Here is a 22573-nt window from a genome sequence, read left to right as displayed (position 1 = left end):
AGTTGGTCTGAGCACCTTGGCTTGGTAGACACTAATTTTAATTAATACTATAATTTGCATTATTGTTTTTTTATATTTTTATTATTTTTTTTTATTTATTTTTTATTACCTTTGTTATTTGTTTTGAAATTGGCTTCTAGGGCGAAATCTTGGGTAGTTTTGTAGACTACCTAAAGATAATACAATTAAGACAAGTACATTTCCTTAAATTCAAAAATATTAAAGTGAATATCGCTTTTTAAAAGTTAAAGCAAAGACAAAACATGATTGAAGCCCGAAACCTGTCGACCTAATGACAAAAGAAGGATGCGAAACTTAACTGTGGATAGAAGAAGGATACATATGTATATAGAAAGTATAAAGTATATAGATAGATATACGGCATATATCAGGGCTGCAATATACTTATTCCGATCTTTGATGTATGACAATGATGCCTTCTTCTGCCTGATGTACATCATTTTATCCAGAAGCAAGCCAAACTTTAGACTTGATTTGATTTCATATCAGCTGAAAGTTCGTATACCCTATCTTTTTCTGCATAAGCAAATGTTAAAATATATATGGGGTATACCAGACAGTTTTAAGTGAAAAGGTTCTCCATGATTTTTGCTGTTTTGCTAATCTTAATTTTTATTAACTCGTCTTTTGCCTTTTTTATGTCTTCTTTCTGCGTATCTCACGCTTTATCTGTCGCTCTCTTTCATTTTCTATTTTTTGTTTTTTGTTTTTTGTTTAAGTGTTTGTTGTTTATTTAACTTTTTTTATTGTTTAAAATTCATCACGATTTTTATTTTGTTGTGTGTGCTTTTTGGCGTAAATTTTTATATTATTTAAACTTTTGTTGTTGTTGTTGTTGTTGCTGTTGTTGTTTTGCCTCAAACGTGGCGTCTAACCTTGAAGCACATTCAATTCGCTGCGTTGTTGTTGGAAAATAAACAGCAACAACAACAACAACAACGACAACAACAACAACAAACAGTCGCAACAGCCAGCCCGCCCCAAAAGATTCTAAATATATGTGTAATACACATAAATCTGGAGGGGGGATCCATATCTATATGTATATACATATATATATATATATATAATATAGATATGTATATATAATATATATTATATATACACATGTGTTTGGATGTACATAAAAAAAAAAACAACCATAATTTCATGTGGGGTCGGTTTTTTTTTTTTTTGTAATTGTCGAAATCTTGTTGGTTTTTCATACCCTTGTGAAGTGTATTATAATTTGGTCATGAAATGTGCAACACATAGCAGTAAGTATCTATATTCTAGATCAGCATAAGCAGCCGAGTTGATATGGCCATCTGTCCATCTGTCCTCTATCTATCCAGTAAATATGTCGAAACCAGACGCATCTGATATAGCTGCCATGGGAACAAACGGTCGATAAGTAGGTTCTCCTTATAGGGAAAACGATTTTGTTAATCAATGTATCTTGACCAAACTCGGCATTTACTATGCAAACTATTGTGCTGCTTATATATGAGCCGAGTCTTATCATGGTCGCACTACTATATCATATAGCTCTATGGCAAGAATCGGTCTTAAAGTAGGTTCTTGTATTACAAATTATTCTGTTTTCCTCTATTTTCTATTCCCACATATTCGCAAAACCGTAAGACAAATGCCTGCAAGGGTATTAAATGTTCGGTGTGCCGAAGATATCCGCACATTTTCGTTTTCTGCTATAATTGATTGAAAGCTTCTATAGATTTTTGCCTGAGCCTGGTTTCTTGTATCTATAAAGCCAGGTTTTGTTTCGCATTTTTTAGGCTTAGCTTCTTGTTTGACCATTTTTCTATATACCCTAACTTTTGCCATGTCGATCTACGAGGCTCAGTTATTTGGTAAAATGTGTTTCAAGAACAAGCTGCTAAAGTTTTAATTATTAAAGGGTATCTTACTGTCGTTATATCTTGATTTGAACATCTTACTTGTTGTTGTTTTTTTTTTTGGTATAATTGTCGAATTTTCGTTGGTTTTTCAGCTTTATTTTCCTCTTCTTTCTTTCTTTTTTTTTTTTTGTTGCTGTTGTTGATTCGAATTTGTGTGTCTAGCAAGTCGCATATATCATCTTTTGTTGCTGTTGTTGTTGTTGCTCCAAAAATTACTTAATTGCAGCCATATGTGTGTCGTCTTCGCTCTCCCGCTCTCTCTCTGTCTTTCTCTCTCGCTCCCGCACAAGCAGGTCACACACTCTCTCCCTCTCGCTCTCTTTTACTATGCCGCTTTCCTGGGCGCTAAACTGGAAATTTGTTGGCGCTGCGAATGTATCTGTAGCTGTATCTGTGAATGAATATGTATCTGCATCTGTATCTGTATCTGTATCTGCATCTGTATCTGTATCTGTATTTGTATCTGTAAAAGTATCTTTAGCTATAGTTGTAGCTGTATCTACGCATTGCTTGGCTGCGACTGTATCTAATTCTAATTTATTTTGACAAAAAAAAAAAAGATAAAAATAAAAATGGAATAGAATAAAATAGAGGAGAAATAAGAAGAAAATAATAATGAGGCAGGCAAATAATAAAAACGCAAAGGAAGCGCGCAAAAGTTGTCGTTGTTGTTGTTGTTGTTGTTGTTGCCTGTCGTTTTATTTATTTATTTATGCGTAGTTTTTATTTTCTTTTTATGCTGTTCAATAAATTACGCTCTGTTGACATGCCGCACAGCCCCGGGCCCCGTTTCCCGTGTCCCGTGCCCCGAGCGCCGGCCCAAGCCGAGCCAACCCGAGCCAACCCTCACAGCCCCGCGGCCAACCCCAATTTTTGGTCATTTGAATTGCAGTTGACGTCGACGGCGACGTCGACGGCGACGTCAACGTTACGCGCCGCTGCGCTTTAATGGCCCAAACGCAACTTTTGCTTTCATTGCACGTAGCAACAACGACAGCAACAACGACAGCAACAACGACAGCAACAACAACAAAAACAACAACAACAAGCGCCGAAATTGAACTTGAAATTGTTGCCGAAACTTCGGGACGCGCTTCTATGCGCTTCTCACGCCTCGAATGTGACCAGGCAAAACCGAAACACGACAAACGAAAGCCCCGAAAGCGAAACGTGCTTCATTTAATGCCGAATGTGGCTGCAGCTTTTGTAATATAACGTGGGCGTGGCAGAGCTTGTCGCCCCAACACAAGGCTTCAAACAAGAGAAAAGATTAAAGCTCGTCAAGCCGCACTTGAAATGCCCTAAAATGCCACAAATTGCCATATAGGCAACTAATTATATGTAAAAAATTAAACCGAACTTTGAACCAATTCTTGCCATGGCAACTATATGAAATGGCAGCTGCTGTTGAAGGGGATAAGTCTATTTTGAAAAAAAAGGACTTAATATAGAATGCAATTTAGGTTTATGTGCTGGGCGCATGTTTTTTATAACATAGTTATGAAATCTCTTGAAACGGAAATATGTTTTTAATCTCCAAGTGTGAACCGTTTGTTGTTTCTATGTTAACTATAAGATATAGTTATCAGTTCCCATCAAGCTTGGGTATAGTATAAGCTAAGTAGGGATCAGTTCACATAGTCGGGCATATAGTATGGTACACACCTCATGTTTCGGAGGAATACAATAATATCCACTGCTACAGTTTGGCTCTGACCGAAGAACTTCGGGAAACTTGGGTCAAGTGAAGGCAGCTTGGCATTTGGAACTCGGCAAGATCTGGTCTTAAGCTGTTGTTAACTGCGGTTTGTGCGCAGCGAGACGCCAGTTTGGGCCAGTTATCAGCGCAGACATCTTCAACAAACCCACAACTCGGCAGCACTTCACACACACACACATGCACGCACACACATACTTGTGTGTTGTGATTTAACGAGCTTTGTCCGGGGCTGTAAAAATGAAGTCAAGCTCTCCAGTGAAAGAGAGGGAGAGATAGAGAGAGGTGGAGAGGGGGCGACAGTCGGCTCCAGGTAGACTCCAAATTCGCAGAGCTCTCGCTTTGGGGCCAGACCTCGAGAAGCTCACAATTTACAGCGCACAGCTGTGGGGCAATTAGAAAACCCGTATACAAAATGCCCAAACGTAATGCCAAGCAAAATTTTGTTTAGCTTTGTGCGTGTTTTTGTTGATGTTGCTGTTGTTGTTTTTTTTTCCCCCTCTAAAAAATGACTTTCCGCTGCGGTGGGCAGGGCTCGAACCCCGTCGGCGGCTTTGGTTTCTCTGTGTGTGTGTGTGTGTTTTTTTTTTATGTGAATTTAGATTTGGATTTTGTGTGTTACGCTTTTTGAGCCATAAAATCAGACAGCAAATGGAAAAAGAATTAAAAAAAGAACCAAAAAAAAAAAAAAACGCTTCAAAATAGTTAAGTATATATAATAATAGCGCGCATCTTAATTATATAACAATTAACAATTAAACGTAACACATATGGCAGAGCAAGCGGAAGAGCGAGAAAGAGAGAGAGAGAGAGAGGGAGTGAGGGAGGGAGGGGAAACCCAAGCTGAAGGTTGTTGCCTTAAATATGGGAAAACTGTAATTTTTGTTTTAATATTTTTCCTTCCTTTTTTTTTTTTTTTTTTTGGGTTTTAATGTGAACAAAAATACAATAGCATTAAAAAAAAAAAACGTATATCAACTCGCATTATACGTAATTTATTTAAAACAAAGAAAATTTGACACAAAAAAAAAACTCAACAAATTGCTGGCTGGAAAATGATGATCGTTACGGGCTTTCGGTTGGGCGAGAATGCAGCGACAAGGTCAAATGTTTGTTGTTTGTTGTCGTTGTGGTTGTTGCTGTTGTTAACATCCGAGGCAATTTGTCAACTCTGGCACAAAAACAACAGAAGCACTAAAAAAGAGGAGAGCAACAGATACAGATACAAATTGTATCTGCGTCGCAACGCATTCAACACATACATTCATTGCGCAACACGAAAATGTTTGAAACAAGTCAAGGGTGTTCGGGCATCAGATACTACACACAGGCACACACGCACACACACACACACACACACACACACACACACACACAATTTGATTTTCTTAAGCAGCAGCTGGAAACGTCGTCAATTGGGAAAATGTGTGGAGTTTTCCCCGATGGCAAACAGCAATTGAGCAATTGATTTTTACATTTCCTCTTTGTGCTGCATTCTTAAACGTTTTGCAGTGAAGAAGTTACAGTTATTCTCTCGAGCGCAGACACCTTATTCTTGATCTCTTCCTTCTCTTTCTTTTCTTCTTCGAGCGCAGAAACCTTTTTCTTGTTCTCTTTTTCACTTTCTCTTCCTTCTCTTTCTTTTCTTCTTCGAGCGCAGAAACCTTTTTGCTATACTCTTTTTCTCTGTATTTTCTTGTGTTCTGCTAGCGCAAAAACTTTTTTCTTGTTATCTTTTACGCTTTTCAGCTTTCTCTTCTTTGTGCTATATACTTAACCGTTTTACGTTCTCGACCTTTATCAATAGAACGTAGCATTGATATGAGCAAAGGAAATGCTGTTCTATGAATATGCTATTTTTATGTTTCTCTTTCTGTTCTATTCCTAATCGTTGGATTCTTAGATAAGTTTCTTCTTATTTCTCTTTCTTGCTGAAGGACAGATAGTTCGTCTCTTTCGTAACTCCATGTGCATAAGTCTAGAGTCCAGCTAGTTTGGGTCTGCCGCCAAATGCCCTAATTACAGGGTATTCAAGCAATATAATCGCTCGGTTTGTGTGTAGCTTTGCTGTTGACAGGCGTCCGCCTGTCGCTCGCCTGTCCGCAAATTAGCCGCATGCCAAAGAGCTTGCACCGCAACTCCAACCGCCTGTTAGGCGGGGTTGCTGGCAAATTGTTGGGGCGGTTTAAACAACAACATGCAACAAAACGTGGCACCAGAAACAACAATACAACTTAAATTGCACTTGGCACATACAAAGTGCAAAAGTTGTTGCTGTTTTCGGGGAAATGCATATGGCATTTATTCGATCGGGCAACGGAAAAAGGGCAGCAGAATGCTGCACAGCAGTTTCCAGTGCAAGCCGAAGACTAAGCACCCTTTATTCCAGACTGATTGTTCCCATAGGAGGCATATATATAAGTCTGCTTTGATATGGTTCTCAACATAGCTATGTTGCATGTAGAGTTTAGCTCGCAATTACAATGATATATGTATATACTCTATATATAAGAATATATATACTCTATAAAAATAAGAATATATATACTCTGTATTGCATGACAAACTAACAATACCCTCTGCTGGGCCAGATATAAAAATACAAATTGATCGTCAGACGCGTCGTGGGAACTTGCCTCTCGCCCACTGTGCGGAAGTGTTTTCTTCTTCTTCTTCTTCTTCTTCTTCTTCCTATTCTTGTTTTTCATTGTTGCTGAGAGTTGAAGATACTTTGTGTCTTAGTTTGCGAGCAATCGCAGTATCTTTGTATCTGTGAGGTGTGAACTCGACTCCGAATTCGAATTCGAACTCGAACTCGAGAACTCTGGCAAAGTTGTTTTGTTGCGCTCATGTGATGCTCGCTGTGATTGATCGCTTCAGACCGCGTTGTGCCCCGCCCCTCCCCCCCTTCCCCCCACTACCCCACGCTCCGTTGCAGAAATATGCCCAGAAGTGATTTTCATTAAGCATACGCCACGTTGTGCGCAAGTCATGAGGCGCTTGTTGCTGCTGCTGCTGCTGCTGCTGCTGCTTCTACTCTTCTGCATGTTGTTGTAGCTGCTGTTGTTGTTGTTGTTGCTGTTGTTGTTAGTTGCTCGAAGGTGTGAATTTTTCAGCAATTGGATTTTGTATCTTTATCTGAGCATTGTTTATGCGACGGCTGCCGACATTTCGTTACGTTTCGTTTCGTTTTTCTTGCGCCGCGTTTTTCGTTTCGTTTGCTTTGGCGCAAATTAACTTTGAACTTCAAAAAATATATAAAGGCAACAATAACAGCAACAACTCAACAATCAACTTCACCTTGTTCAAGGTCTAAGAGCAACGGCAGCAGCAAATGCCAGCCGACAAAAAAAAATTAAGATTTGTTGTTATTTTTTTTTTTTGTGTTCAGCTCATTTGCATAGGGAAATTGAATGTTGTATTTGTTTATGCTTCAACTATACACATATATATATATATATATATATATATATATCTATTCAGAAAATGCTGCTTCTTCAGGTTTTGTACCTAGCCAAGATATTGTAGTATCTGCATTGTCTGCTTGGCTATAACCTGCATAACAGGTGGTCTCCCAGCTCTTAACGAGCTTCAATAATGGACTTAGCTAATACATTTGATTGAATTGAGTTGATTAGGGTGACCAGGCTCCATAATGATGTCGGACGTTCGTTTAGTTGTAGCTGCTGTTAGACTGACCGGACTTGTGCTAATTAGACTGACCAGACTTATAGAGACTATGCACACATTTTGTCAATTAACTGGCTTAGAGCGACCAGACTTTTTAGAATGTATTTCATTGGGTGACCATTTTAGAGTAAAGCTAGCAATTTGAAGTGTACCGTCTAGTGTGTTCAGTGTGACCATGCTGTAGCTATTTACTTAGTCCGATTTAACGTGACACAAAGAACAGACTTGATGAAGTTGTAGTTTTTCGTTTATTAGAGTGACCATACTTAATAACGTTACTATAGTTAAAAGTGTGACCATACTTGATTTGAGTAGTGCTAGTGCTAGTAATGTACAACATATGTTGTATGTTTAGCTAAGATCAGACCAGGATAACCAGCTCATTAGAGTGGCCATGCCAACTTATTTACACTTAGTTTGCTTGCTTAGAGTGGCCAGATTTTAATATTAGATATAAGCTTGTGCTGAATTGAATAACTAACTAGGCTTTTAGAGTGACCAGAGTCAGGCAAATCGTATGTGAGCTGCACAGCTCGCTGTGTTTGCTACATTTAGTGTGACCAGACTTGCATGAGACTGTTATTTCTTTAGACCAGACTTGAATAATTGTGTACACACTGACATTATGTTAATAAGCGTAATTATTCGTTTTGCTTGAGGCCACTTTAATTAACAAATTGTACGCTTGCCAAAATTGCAGCTCGTTTAAGAGTGACCATATTTGCATAATTACGCCCACTATCAATATTGAAATCTGTTTGCTTTAACTTTTTTTTTATAAACATTTTTGTTTTTGTTTATTTTACGTTGGCGTCCGCTTCAGCTTTGGCTGCACTTCCGCAGCGACGCCGACGCCGACGCGACTGCACGAGACTCGCTTGGCACTCGGTTGGACGAGTATCTTGTATCTGTTATACTGTGCTTGTATCTTGTATCTTGTATCTTGTATCTTGCTGCTGGCTGCTTGTGCACACGTGGGCTGCAGCTAAGCATTGGCGCTGGCTCTGTGGCCATATGGCCAGCTGGCAGGCGTTCGGCCAGCGCCCAGTGACCTTCCCGTGTCCGCGTCCAGGAAATGGCATTAGCTTACGTTTCCCTGCCCCCGCCCCCGCCCATCGATCGCACACACGCAGTCACCCTGCGTCCTGGCTGCTAATCATATTAATGCAGCCGTTCCACTGTCCCACTGTGCGTGTGTCTCTCTCTCTCTGCGTGTGTGTGTGTGTCTCTCTCTGTGTGTGTGTGTGTGTGTGTGTGTGTGTGTGTGTGTAAGGGCGCGGCCTCTAGGTTTGGCTTCCAAAAAAGAAGAAGAAGAGCCACCTCGCAACGGTTTCTGCTTCGTTTGCTTTCGCTGTCTTTCGCCTGTCGCCTGTGCCGTCACTTTCGCCGCTGTCGCTGCACATTGTCTTTTATGGGTCACTTCTCTCCCTCTCTCTCTCTCCCTCTCTCTCCCTCTCTCTCTCTCTCTCTCTCTCTCTCTCTCTCTCTCTCTCTCCGCTGCTGTTGCTGTCGCTGGTTTTTTGGGTCATGTCCATCAGCCAAACAGCTGGTAATATAATATGGCCAGGAAGTCCGGCGGGAATCCATTTTAATAGCGTTCAACGTTTGCCGCTTCCTCTGCTGCCTGCTGCCTGACTGCCCTCCCCGCCGCCTGCCGCTCGATCGCTCACTTTCTGGTTTCGACCAGTGTTTGTTAACAGCGCAATGGTGGTATAGGGTATCATAATTTTGTCATGCATCGTGTAACGCATAAACATATATACATATATTCCTGATCTTGACAGCTGCATCTGTTTCCATGCAAACCAGTTGCTTCGTCTGCAAGCTCTTGTCCTGAAACCCTGCATAGATTCGGCTTTTTATGGCAGATATCGGCCGGATCGTATCACTATATAACATCTGGATATTTCTAGTAACAACAACTTTTTTGCTCCTCAAGAGTTACTTAGCCCAACTCAACATATATTCAACATTTCACTACGCTTCCAACATATCATCTAGCTCTTTACTATATCATATAGCTTATATATGAACAATCGGCTAAGAATTGATTTTCATATGGAAAACCCTTCTGTTCCTCAAGAAATCGTGACTCAGCTTTATTTGAAAGTCCCAGCAAATCGGACTGCTTTGTGATGTGGCTTGTATAGGAACAATCGGAAAGATACATAAGCTGGCGATTTCAAGGCAGGGTATTTAAGCGTCGGTTAGTGCTGCTTTCTTGTGCTTCAATTTTTTTTCGCTGCTGTGTTTGTTTTTTAGTTTCAATGTCTCTTTTTTTTATTTCGCACAATATGGACTCATTAGCACAAGCGACGCAGCTCCGGCTGGATGGTGGATAGTGGAGGGGGAGGGGGAGGGGTAGGGGTGGGGAGGGGCGTGGGGGGAGCGACTACCGGGCAACCGTTGGCAACTAATTAATTATGCCGCTGCAGCAGCGTCACGGGGGTGTATTATTTGCATGCGCGTGTGTGTGTGTGTGTGTGTGTGTGTGTGTGTGTGTGCGTGTGTGTGCGATAATGTATTTCAAAGTCCGCTGTTGTTGTCATTTATTTTGGACTAAATTACAACAACAAGAACAACGCGGCCAGGAATTAAATTTGCATTGTATTTAGTTACACACGCACAGGGGCAGCATAAAGCAAGTACATAGCATACATATATATGTATATATCCACATATCTACACACCCGATCCGGCAGATACATTTACATAGACCGCCTCACACACACGCACGCACACACACGCACATACTTTGCACCTGGACTCGGGCAGCACCAAAAAACAGAACAAGTAAAAGTGGTCTAGACGGGCGTGCACGACTAGACGATACCCAGTAACGCTCTACACACACACACACACACACACACACACACACACACACACGCTGTGCTTCTTTTAACTTTTGCTCCACATCATCTATGGGAAATGGATTCTTAAATAACTTCGGTGTTTGTAGTCCGATCTGTTTGAAATTTACAAGGCTTCAATATGGCGCACAAATATGTGTGTATACCAAGGCGCAAGGCTTTATCCTTAAACAATTTTTATTCTATGCTACCTAGCTCTTTTAATCTAATTCAATTGAAAAGTTATGCTGAAGGAAATTATTATTATATATATCGATTTTATCAAGAACCTATTGTAACGCTATGAATTCCCCGATCCTCACTCTGATGAAAGTTGCTAGAACAGAACAGAATCAGATAGAAATAAAGATGTAACAAAAAATCGATTTTATAGACAGTTAAGGAGATATTGACAAAAATTCCTTTTTCTTATGATAAACGAGAAAATATTTTCCACATTTCATGTGTTTCCCAAAGTTGAACGCGTTCACATAGATAGAAGAACAGGACCAGATCGATTCTCAACTTATTAAATTGTTGCTTCTAACTTGATTGATTGACTGACAGACCGATTATGACATTGATTGATATTGGTAACGCACAGCACAAATCTTAAGAGCAAGTATATATGTATATATATTTTCCTGACGGGATCCGAGATGCTTTCTTCAGCCTCTTCCACGCATTGACACAAAACCAATATAACCTCTAATATTTTCATTGAGTAGAGGGCATACAAAAAATAGTCTTAAGTTTGGTTAACGGTTGGAAGCAACATTCTGGCTCAAAGTGCAACACCTGAAGCTGATTTACTACGCATAAAGCTAGGTTTTAGTATTTATTGAAACAATTCAAATTTGAATTTCTTATTGCCCGTTCTACTGAAAATATTGCAAGCCGTAAATATTTTCATATGGAAATTGCGGGCTAAATTTGAGCTCTACCCAAAATTAGCTACTATCAAATATGTTTTATATACAATGATAGGAGCCAAAGTTGTTTGTGCTTTAAGGCTAGGTTTCTTTCTCTCCCCCCCCCCCCCCTCTGTCTCTCTCTTTGTTTCTGTCTTAAACCAAACCAGGTTAAAGTAAAAGGTTCGGCTTTGCTTTCGGTTCTTTAGTTGATTTGGTCAACTGCTTTGGCAGAGGCTTCGATACATAAAACAAAATTAAATTGGAACCAGTTCGATTTAAAAGCGATTTGCCGCCTTCAATCTGACAAAAGCTAATCAGAACTTGTTCAGAGAGAAATATATGTATATACTAAATATAATTATTCTGATATATAATATATAAGTTTGTGCACAATATTCGAAGGTCTAAAAGTGACACATTTTTGGGCGTAAGCGCGTCCCATCAAAGGAATATACCCCGTGACTTTTATTAGCCCCAAAGGCGAGACACACACACGAACACCAGAAGGCATGCCTGTGTGAGTGTGTGTGTGTGTGTGTGTGTGCGTGTGTGTGTGTGTTGTAAATGAATACATATGAGTACATAGCTAGAAGCAAGTAAGTATTTTGAGTGTTTCGGTGTTTGAGTTGAGATATGCAAATTAGCTGCGGCCTTGACGTGGGCGTCAAACTTTTGGATTTATAACTTCGTTACACTTTGTTACCTTAACGTTGTTGTTCTTCTTGTCAGTGGGTGCTAGCTGTGCGTGTGTGTGTGCGTGTGTGTGTGCCAGACTAAGAAAAATGCGCTAAAACTTTAGTTATTTGTCACATTTACGACGCAGCGGTCGGGCCAAAGCTTCGCTGACGTCTTTGTCGCCTGGCACATTGACCGAATTGGCACAAAGGTGTGCGCTAGGCCAAGGGTTGGTGCCTCAGTTGCTGCCTGTGAGCGGGGGGGTGGGGGGGGCAGGTGTTGTTTCCTTTTGGGCATGGCCGATGCCCATTTGCAGATTTGCGAGCTTTGTGTTTGACTTTCAAATGGGACATTGATTGGGCCATAAGTCGTGTTCATTTCTCTAGCGGCGGCTGCTACGGGCCCGGTTCGGGCTTCGGGCTTCGGGCTCTCTTGGCCATTTGGCAAACATTCATAAATAATTCAAAACAAATAAAAATCCAGCGCTGAGTGTTTTGGCCTCTTTGGTTCATTGGCATTTCATTTGCCATATTCTACACATAGTGTGCGTGTGTGTGTGTGCGTGTGTGTGTATTTAGATACTTTTTGTATCTGCAACTTCCCATTCACGCACACTGGCATGCCACTTGGCCATTCATTAGCTGCAAACTAGTTTCTCTTCAGCTAAACATACAAATTTATTTATATTTTTTATATTTTATTTTTTATTTTATTTCCCTTCTTTGAGCTCTTTCTTGTCTTTCCGTATCGCATTTATATATTCAATAATTTATTATTGATTTATATAATATACATATATATGTTTTTTAATTTAGTTAATGCACGTTGTTTTTGCCTGGCTAATTAACAAACAAAACTCATTTAAAACAATAAGCAATTTATTAAAAATACACCCAAGAAATAAATTAAAATATCATAAAATATATTTATATAGACATGGACATTTTCTGGTACAATAATTATGACGACTCCGCCCGATGCATACCAATTGGTTGGGCTTCAAAGCAAACCGAACTGACGTCGCGACATGTCCCAGCACGTTTCGTAGTCGCCAATTTAGGGCTCTTAACTGTTTCGATATTAGCCCGAATGCATTTGACATAAGTGTATACTCTCTTAGTTTTGCGCTCTTCAATTGATATGCAGCTCGTTGGCATACAATCATTTCAGTTGCCAAATCAACAGATCCATATATCCACAAATATCATGTCAGACCAGGAGAGTCTAGCTGGGCGTAGGTTAACCAAAACTTCTCTAACCCAACTAAATTTCGCTTGTATTAACTGCTAGAAATGCCAACCAAAATTTGGCATAGCTTGACCTGCTCATTTCTGAGTTACGATAGTTATTGGCAACTAGGGATGGTCTTATTTTTTCTTTTATTTCTTTTATATAAGACAATATGAGCTTAGAGCTATTTTAGTTGGTCTATGCATGTGTCATCTCCTGATATTTTTCCATATATACATATATATCAAGCATATATATATGCTTCCCCAGAAAGTTCCGTTAACCTTTATTGTTTTGCTCGCATTAACGCATATAACTCTCATATTCAATTTGATGGAGCTGAGACTGCGCAGCTCTCAGTTACGCTGGTTGGTTCTTATAATTGGGGACCATTTCCTATATGAAATATCAATTAATCCTTGAGTATTTGACATGCAGAGCTCTGTTCACAAGTTCTTTGCGCCTTCGGTTTCCAGCCACTTCTCTGGAGCCACCTTTCGTACCGCTCAACTATTCCAAATTCCGTTCTGTTGTTTTTGTTTTATGATTGCCTTTTGCCATTGTTCGCTTTGTCAAGTGCTTTTCATTTGCTTTTTAACACATTTTTTTTTTTATTATTTTGTGTTGTTTTTACGACAAAACATATTGTTTTATTTGTATGCTTCGTTCCCTTGCCCCCCCCCACCTCCCCTCCCCGCTCTAAAGCATGCTCCCCATTACCCCCCCCCCCCCCCACGCTACTGCTTTTGATTATTTGTTAAATGTTTACTTTGCATTTGCAAATTATTTTCTATTGTCGCTTTTTATTTGATTATTTGCATTTGTTGCCCCCGTAACCCCCATTTACCCCTCGGGCACTACGAATAGATCCATGTGGGTGTTTCTACGCTTGTTGCTGCTGATGTTGTTGTTGTTGTTGTTGCATTGTCAGCTTTCATTTGCAACTGAGAAGCGTCGACATTGAGCGAACGACAGCGTTCGGTGATCATAGCGTGCTGCCACGCCCCTCCCCCCCTCCCCCTCCCCCCCACCCGTGCCAACCCGGTGCGGTCGCCAGCGGCCGTCGGTCAATTTTCAATTAGAGCGGTGCGAGTTAATCAATCAATCAATCAATTACTGTAATAATGACGAGCTGATTTGATGCGATTTGATGCAACAAAAGCGAATGCCGACCGAACAGAATGGGCCCCGACCTCCCACCGAAGCGCCAGGTAACAGCGCAACTTTCCGCACCCTACCACCCCCTCTCTCCCCTCCACCTCCTCTTTGACCTTGCCAGATTGCCAACTGATCGCCCACCTAAAAGCTACAGTAACTATAAGTATATATACCGAACCACCCAATGAGTCCGAAATTTATGCGCAAAGTGTGCCAAAAGATCTTGATTCGGTTTCGTATTCATCTTTATTTCTTGTTTTTATCTTTTTTGTTTTTCTCATTTTTGAATTCAATTTATATATTTTGTTTCTAGTTTGTTATTTTTTTTTGTTTTTTTTTGGTTTTTTTTTTGGTTTTTTTTCTGTGCTGGAAAATGTAAAACATGCACTTAACTTAATTTATTGTTATACATTTACATATTTTGCATGGCATTTTATTGGACTAGATTTTTATTATATTTCCACTTCTTATTAAATGAGCTCCTCTTGGCAGGTGGCATAGAGTGCGAATTTATGGCACACATATATTACTAGTTTGAGAATTTCTCTAAATTTGATTGCTATTTACCTAGTTGGGCTGCTTAAGCAGCTGGCCGATAGGCAACATGCCATAAAGAAGACGCCTACATGTGCTGGCAACAGAAAAGCATTTCGTTTAGAATTCCCAATTGGTTTAAGCGCTGGCGGAGTTAAGTAGTTGGCTTACACCTATTTTCGATACACACTTATCGATAACTATATCGATTGATTGTTGTCGATAACATTATCGATATCGATATTGGTGCCGCAACTGTTAATTTCAACTGTTATCGATTAATAACTTTTGTCGTTGTGGCAACTTATGAAGTTGCTTCATTGTGTTTCCCGTTGCCTTTCTTGTCTCCTTATTGACTTGCTCATGTGTTATCGATAACTTTATCGATCTATTGCCGTTTTCGTTTGATTGATGACCAAGCTCAACGCAGTGGTTAAGCAACATTTTGTAGAGTTTCATCGATAGTCGATTACTCAGTTGATGTTTGCTTCTTTGTTTTGGAAAATATTCATGTCACTGCATTAGTCAAACTGTACGGGGAAATGTAAACTGTGAAGACAAGACCAAATAAATGCATCAGATCGGCAAATATTGATCAATTACTCACAAAAACTGAGTCACGGTCAAATACTCTTGTATTGGCTTTTGGTCACATGCTTCCCATTGGGTCTCTCCTTCCCCCTTTACTTGGCCCTGTGTCTGGCTCTGGCTCTGGCTTTGGGTCTGGGTCTGGGTCTGGGTCTGTGCCTGCTTAGGCATTGGGGCGCCGTTTGCATGCCAAGCACCAAGCAGCAAGCAAAAGCCGAATGCAAACAAACGTCCAATACGATAATTGGTGTTCATTATCAATGGGCAAATACAGCTCAATCCCAAAACCCTTTAAGTGATCAGCTCGCTGTTGAGGGGCGCGGTAAAGAGGGGGGCTTGGTGGAGGGGTGGGGGGTGGGGGGAGGGGCATATGTGGCACATGTCGTCGAAATGCAGCGGAAATCCAAAACGGGGCAGACACAAACCTAGCCACGGCTTTTGGGCATGAGCTTCCCGTGCGCTGCCAGACCGAGCCTTTGGTCTTTATATATTTTGTATACCCTGTAAATTGAAAAGCTTTTAGTGGGAGAACCTCAGGGATCTCGTATGGCTCGGGAAATAAGAAAGTCAAAGAGTCCAATTTGGATATGTCGATTTGTTATAATTAATGCTGACGATTAAATCGTGTTTTTATTGAATCAGTCTAGGTTTTTCTTATCTTTTGTCTCTGCTGCTTGAAATCCTAAAATGTGTGTGGTCAAGATAATGGGAAGCGGTGGCAGGCAGGGTATCTATTAGTCAGGCAACTTCTGTCTAGACTGTTTTTACTTGTTTTTTGATAGCTGCGATCGTCGTCTACCCGACTACAAGTTGTTGTTACTTATATGCCATGTACTTAACTTGTTTTTTTTTTGCCATTTTTTCCAATTTTTGTTTTGTTTTGTAATGGCTTTTTAATGGGCGCTGTACTTTGGCCAGGCAATCAATACACGCCGACACATATTATAATATATATATATATGTATAAATATATATAGATATATGTATGCATGCATGTATTTTGGTCATATCTTATCGACGTGGCCAGGCCTTCAACTGTGGAGTGCGTGGACCAGGCCCAGACCCAGACCCAGACCCAGACCCAGACCAAAGCAAAGCAGGCCGAAAACGGGCTAAGCCTAATTAAACCGGAAGCATTAGATGGCCAAGCTGGCCAAGTTGTAACTGAGGGCCAGCCAGTTGTACGGGTTTTTGGGCATTTTATAACTATTTCTCGCTCTCCGGCTGGGTATCTGGTTAGTTTTCAGTTTCCATTCCAGTTGTCACGCCCCGGCTTTTGTTATGTTTATTGTTTTAAAATTATATATGCCAGAAACAGAAAAAAAAAAAACAACAACAGCAAAAGCAACAAAAACTGGCCATAAATTATAAAGAGCAGATGCGCAGTTCTCGCTTCTTTTTATATATGTACATATATATATATATATATTTTTTATATGTTTTTTTTTTTGGGCATTAGCATTTCGCCTTTTGCTGTTTGACGTCTCATTCCGTATGGAAATGTTCCGAAAAGCGTCCATTAAATTGTCTGACTTGGACGACTGACTAATTCTTGCTCTATAAGGCTTTGGCTGCGTGGCGCACACACAGCTGCCAAGATCTTGAGTTCCAGTGTTGCCAATTCCGGCTATTTTCTAGCTAAATTTGTGTGTTTTTGGTGATTAGCTCGACTACTGCAATTCTGGCTAGTTTTCATTATATTTAGCTGCCATTTTTGACAATTTTTTCAAGCTATTCACATTGGTTTTTTTTACATGTGTCGCAATGACATGTGCTGGCAACCCTGTTTGCTGCCCATCGATAACGATAATTACATTTTTTGTCATCACTAGCTAGTCATGTGTTAATCTGCTCTGTGAAAGAGCGCCAAACGAATGGCAGCAAAAGCCTCGATTGAGGGATTGATTGAAGGTGAATAAAAAAGTTGCGACTGATGCTACAAGTGTTTTTATTTCTTACTGCGATAAAATTTAAATTACTTTATTTCGACCACAAACCAATCAAAGAAACGTTATCTTGGTAGCTTGCTAATTAAATGAAGCTATTTTTAGCCATTTCTAACATTAGATTTAGATCAATTTTTGCTCTCATCTCACAGCTTGGCTCTAAGTTTATGTGAACTAAGGTAGCGCAGACTTTGGCCCAATTAGACTTTGGCTCGCTCTATGCGCTAGCTAAACAATTAATGGAGCAAGTGAGAGAGGGAGAGAGGGGAAGAGGGCGAGGGCGACGTGGCGGCTTCTCATTCATTTGATGCCACAACTTTGCCCTCTAAGTGTGATTTATGTGCAACGCCCACGCAACGATCACGATCACGATGACGATCACACGAATCGTAATCGGAATCGGAATCGGAATCGTAATCATAATCGTAATCGTAATCGAGTTCGCTTCGGCTTCGCATACAGCTGAGCTGAAAGGTCAAATTCTCTATTCTAATTGATATATAACAAAAGCAAAAAGAAGAATAACGAGATCCAACGATCGTGCGTTCGCTCCAAATACTGCCCCATTTTCCCACTGGCGCGGTGCCAATCAATTTACGTCAGGCGCTTGATTGGTCAACCTCTTAGCCCCATATAGTACACCCCCCCCCCCCCCCTACCCCATACCCCTCCCCCTCCCAGCTGGTCACCCCTTGATTAATGAAATTAGACAATCAACAAGAGTCTCGAATAAAAAGCAATAGTAGAACGAAAATTAAAATCACTTAATTAAATAATTTTTAATGTGCCTCGTTGTGCGTTTAATTGTTGATTTTCTTGTTTATATTTTTTTCTTTGCCTGTTTTTTTTTGGTTTTTGTTTTTCTTTTAAAATTAGTTTCAGCTCTTTACGGCTGCATTTTGTGGAGCAGCTGTCGTTCGTTAATTGCAAAGAATGGCCGTTCTCTGCTTCATTATTCAAATTGGCATCTATTTGGCGTTTCACAGCTCTTACACGAACTGCTTTCTGTCCGTCAGCCCAGTGTCTACATGCAAAGTGGCATTTCGCATTCTGGAACTATGGACTCACCACTTGCCAAAATGAAGGTCGTGCGATATGCGCTAATTGATCAGTCATCTAGACGTACAGCAGCTGATCAAGCCGATCATTGGCATAGAGAGCGATAGCTATCTAGTTTTTAGTTTTATTTCATTGTAGATCACATGGATCAACTGATCAGAGTTAAGGCCAGAGAGAGAGAGAGAGAGCGAGAGAAAGGGAGAGAGTGCATTATCAGTCTCATGTATGAAGATCACTGATCAGAGAGAGAGAGAGAGGAGGAGAGCTCACATAGATCGCTGATCACAGTGTGAGAGTGAAAGCAATGCAGACAGATAGAGAGCAGTCTGATCTATGGATTTTCTTCCCTGTTGATCACCGATCACTGTTAAAGAGAAAAGCGGGTGAGGAAGAGGGACAACTGTATTTTCTACTATAGAACTATCCCAGTAAGTTTGATCGGCCATCAAATTGGAAGCTCATGAACACTGATCACTGATAAAGGCAGCACAGAAATGATAAGGGTATGCAGTGGATCGGTTACGATAAGACTTCTAAGATCAACTGGTCAGAAAACTAGAAAGAAAGCTCAATCTGTAAACAATCGATTGAATGATCAGTTGAAGGGCTGTGACTATTTGTGGTGAAGATATCGCTTGATGATCATCATATAACGTCTACTTCACTGATCTTTAGAGAGAAACCATTGTGGTATCTGCTCGACAAATAATCTGTCAAAGATTGCAAAGGATTGCAAACACAGCTAAAGCATAGAACTCTCGCTTGGCAAACATGCCTATCGATCGGAGCAGCCAGCCCAGTCATAGATCGCATAGATCAGCATGTTTGTCCGTGTTACGTGCCAAGGTTGTGGCAGCAAATACAAATTGCTATCTAATGTCAATGGGTTAACAAACAAACAAATAAACAAATGAACAAATGAACTGACAAAAGAAGCGCACACACGCTCGACACTTACGATTCCAGTATTATAAATCTTATGACTGCTAATGAGACTCGTAAAACACAGTCACACATTTATTCTAGACATCATTTGATGTCTCTCTGGTGCACACGTTTAATATGTAGTATGTAGTATAAAGAATCTTATTACCAACGCGTTGTACAATGTACAATTCTTATATTGTTTTTTTTTTTTTATTTTTATTTTTGTACTTTTATTGGCAAACAGCTAAATAAAAACTCCATGAGCCGCATATGATGATGACCTGCAAAGCACTTTGCATTTCATTAAGGTTTAATTCAATTCAACAGCTCAACAATTATACAACCTTTTTTTTTTTTTATATATATATTCAATGCAATCTGTTTTCGATTTCAATTTTCATTGAATTTTTTGAAATTTTTCTCTTCAATTTGCAGGCTTTGCAATATGTTTTAAGTTGAACATTTAAATACAAAGTTGTTTTTAATGCAATTTAAATTCAATTAATCGCAATTTTAACTTCAATTTTTAATTCAATTTTAATTTTCAATTTGAATTTCAATTCAATTAATCGCAATTCGGAAATGTGTCATTTCAACAAGCTCGCTTTTTTATTATGGTTTTCGTTTGCGCTTGAATCGCTTGAATCCAATTAATTTTAACTTCATTTTTAACTTAAATTTTACGTTCAATTAAAGTCATTAGTTTGATAATTTTTTGAAAATATATACTTTCAAGTTAATCTAACATAAATTTTGTTTCACTTTCCACATGATATCAATCAAGTCATCTTATAGATATAACTTTAGTGAATCGGTTGAATTAGCAAACATTAAATCCTAAGTTGTTTCAATTCAACTTCAACCTAAATTTTGGTTCAATCACCATATGCACCTTATGCTATCAATTACATTTTCTATTCACTTTTATATAAATATCACAGTTATCTAATTGAATCGTCTGAATTAGCACACCTTCAATGCTGAGTCGCTTTCAATTCAGTTCCAACCACAACAAAATATCAATCAATTTTTTGGTTTAATTTAATTTAATTTATCTTTATGGAATTAACACACTAATTTAATTGAATCGTCTCAATTAGCACATCTTCAAGATCGCTTTCAATATTTCATATAATAGTTTCAGTTTCAATTTAGTTTCAATCAAAAAACACTTTTGATTTCATTTCAATCAAACATTCAATTTAGTTTCATCGAATTTTTACATTAATCAATTCGAATCAGCGGAGCTGGCATACCTTCAACTCTCTTTCTATTCAATTTCAGTTTCAATCAAACATTCTTTCCATGTGCTTTCAATCAAACATTCAATTTAGTTTAATCAAATTTTTTACAATAATTTTTGTAATCAGCTGCATTATCACGCTTTCAATTTCAATTCGCTTTCAATTTAATTTCAGCTTCAATTTTGTTTCAATCAAAAACACTTTCCATTTGATTTCAATCAAACTAATATCAAATGCAGCTCGGTTTACAGCTCCACCCTTGCCATCGCTCCGCCCACGCCCACGCCCACGCACCCGCCCCCGCCCCCGCCCCCGACAGCAGCGCCACCCGCAAACCTTTGTTTTGTTTTATGGGCTTCTTTTTTTAGCATCTCTCTAAATAGGCACAGAAAATTGCTGTTAATTGCAGCTAATTGGGTTTTTGCACATTTCAATGCACAATTTTGTGAAAATTCGCACAAAATAACCAAACGACCGACGCATTTGTTTGTATTGATATTTTCTCCCCGCCCCCCCCCCCCCCCCCTACCTTTTTTTTTTGGTATTTTTCGCATATATATATATATATATATATATATAGGTTTGTGTGCATTTGTTGTATTTTTTCAACTGCCGCTGAAATGCCTTTTGGCATTTCAAACAAATTAATGCCATTAAAGATGCAATTCGGAAAGGCCTTAATCCTCCCCACACACAAAAATGTTGCAAATTAGGTAGCTCTTTCCGATTTGTTAGTAAAACAACTTCTCGCGGTGGCGCGGTGATTGCGGAAGGGAGCGGGGGTGGGGGGGGGGGGGGGGGGATGGGGTTACGGCTGCGAATGGCAAATACACCAAAAATACTGAAATACTCAAATAAACACACACACACACACACGCACACACGCACACGCACACGCACGAAAAACCAAATAAACAAAACGTCTTTCGTTTTGCTTTTTGTCGTCGTTTGCTTTCAAGATTTAAGCCAAATTAATGGACACAGCCAGGGTGGGGTGGAGGATGTATAGAAGCGATTGCTGTTCCCTCTACCTGCCCCCTCCACCTCTCCCGCTTACCGCTCCCCTCCGCTGCCAGCGTGTTTGCCTTAAAAATTGGCGCTACCTACGCGCGTTTGTTTTTAGCGTCTTTCAGCTTGTGCTTCTTCTTATTGTTTTCTGTATATATATTTTGTATATTTTTCACGTCTTGTCTTCAGCACTTTTTGTTTTCTTTTTCATCTGCTTCTTTTTTTTTGCTCGCTCATTTTTTCGTGTCTTTTTTGAACTGTCTTCGGCTTTTGCGATGATTCATGCGCCGGTCGCCAATTTAAGCTAATAGTCTGATGGCGCAAAGAAGGGGGCTGGGGAGGGGGAGTCGTGTGTGTGATGGCCAGGCAGTGTGTGTGTGTGAGCGTTGGAAGGTGGGTGGGCAGGGGGGGGGGGGGGTTGAGGGTGAGGGTTGGAGGACAGACGCCTAATCAATAACCATCAATCGTCTTTTACACACAGTAAATAACCAAAATACTTCAAGGGTGGAGGTGCCTATCAAATGGGGAGGGGGGTGTGAGGGGCGGGTGAGGGACGGGTGAGGGATAGAAGGGGGGGGGGGGAGGCGGGGTGATGTTTGGCCACGTAATGGATGAGCATAAGCTGCAATTATTGATGGGCGTACGCACAGCCTCGCCGCAGTCTCAATTCCAACAAATGCTGTTAGTTTGAATACACAGTGAATACACAGTGAATACACTGTGAATACTCTGTGAATAATCTGTGAATAAACTTAATCCACACTCGAATTAATGACATAGCTTTAATCATTATCATTTTTAAAAACATTGCTAACCTGTTGCTTCTGCTTCTTCCCATTGCAGCCAAACGATTGTGCATTTTATGGTAAGTCAAAGTGCGGCCATCGATCTGTGAAAACTGAAAATCTGCGAAAACTGAAAAGCTGAAAAGCTGAAAAGCCGAAAAGCCGAAAAGCTCAGCTGAATACACGAAAAAGCCAGCGTAAGCCTGATAAAAAGCCGCCTCATTTGACAGCCATCAATTATGGCTGTTTATTGCTAAACAAATGCATTTAGCTGCTTTACGCATTCAATTAATTTATAACTTCATTTCAATTCAATGTTGAATCAATTTA

General features: G+C 39.9%; 1 protein-coding gene across 1 annotated transcript in view; it reads left to right on the top strand.

The window, feature by feature from the left end:
• Atf3 (Activating transcription factor 3) overlaps window positions 1–22573 on the top strand; it is a 56830-nt gene that overhangs the window by 7657 nt on the left and 26600 nt on the right. The window contains exon 2 of the mRNA XM_064699417.1: window positions 22302–22323. The gene's annotated coding sequence lies outside the window, so the exon portion shown is untranslated. The remainder of the gene's footprint in view (window positions 1–22301; window positions 22324–22573) is intronic.

This window comes from Drosophila montana, unplaced genomic scaffold (assembly GCF_035044405.1).
Source record: "Drosophila montana isolate Dmon_TW-CO22-7 unplaced genomic scaffold, ASM3504440v1 contig_920_1, whole genome shotgun sequence".
Taxonomy (NCBI): domain Eukaryota; kingdom Metazoa; phylum Arthropoda; class Insecta; order Diptera; family Drosophilidae; genus Drosophila; species Drosophila montana.
The sequence above is the reverse complement of the archived record's forward strand: the minus strand, read 5'-3'. Positions and strand labels throughout refer to the sequence as shown.